The sequence below is a fragment of the Palaemon carinicauda genome, chromosome 25, assembly GCF_036898095.1.
Source record: "Palaemon carinicauda isolate YSFRI2023 chromosome 25, ASM3689809v2, whole genome shotgun sequence".
Taxonomy (NCBI): Eukaryota; Metazoa; Arthropoda; class Malacostraca; order Decapoda; family Palaemonidae; genus Palaemon; species Palaemon carinicauda.
The window spans coordinates 105419195-105420311 of record NC_090749.1 but is presented as its reverse complement, the minus strand read 5'-3'; positions in this window follow the sequence as shown (position 1 = coordinate 105420311).

The window sequence follows — 1117 nt, the reverse complement described above, 5'->3', positions numbered from 1 at the left end:
TTTAAAAGATAGGAATTATATATTTTGGAAATTTTTAAAAAAAGAATATTTTATATTTTTCAACATCTTAAGGAATATATATGTAAAAAATTTTAGTCTCTCTCTCTCTCTCTCTCTCTCTCTCTCTCTCTCTCTCTCCTCTCCTCTCTCTCTCTCTCTCTCTCTCTCTCAACATTTGTTATGGAATATATATGTAAAAGAATTTTTTAATCTCTCTCTCTCTCTCTCTCTCTCTCTCTCTCTCTCTCTCTCTCAACATTTGTTATGGAATATATATGTAAAAGAATTTTTAATCTCTCTCTCTCTCTCTCTCTCTCTCTCTCTCTCTCTCTCTCTCTCTCTCTCTCTCTCTCTCTCTACGCCCTTGCCAGCCCAGACACTGTACGTCATAATAATAGTATTTTCCCTGCAAGACACTCCCTCTCTTCTCCCTTAAAGGGAGAGAGGGAGGGGGAGGGGGAGGGAGTTAGTTGGGCATCAGGAAGAGGTTAGTGCACTGCCTTAAAGCAACACACACACACACACACACACACACACACACACACACACACAGTTAAGACTTGTATAGCTATATACACATATATACATATATACACATACGTGATATAAAATACTGCACATAACCACGATCAGCAAAAGCTGTAACTAGTCGGGGCGCCCTCCCATACTAGGTTGGTTTGCTGTTTGATCAGACTAAAAAGTCTCCCACCATCACCAATCAGTATGTCCAGCGTGGTGATGATAGTCGGACAAAAGCCCCAGACGTGAATGAGGGACATGTCTGAGGATTTTGTCCTGCAGTGGACTAGAAATGAGTTTGTTGTTTTGTGTGTGTATGTGTATATATACACACACACACAAACGGTTATTTTTCCCGGGGGGGGGGGGGGGGTTAGTATTGGGTAATGTCCGGTAAGTCTAAGTTGCCACATAGAGTTTCGCGGGCTAAGGAAAAAGTGTGTATTTCCTGTGTGAGTCTCTCTCTCTCTCTCTCTCTCTCTCCTCTCTCTCTCTCTCTCTCTCTCTCTCTCTCTCTCTGCACAAAACGATTAACGGCTTATCGAATAAAAGGATGTTTAAGGTTTATGGGTTAAAAGAGAGAGAGAAAGAGAGAGAG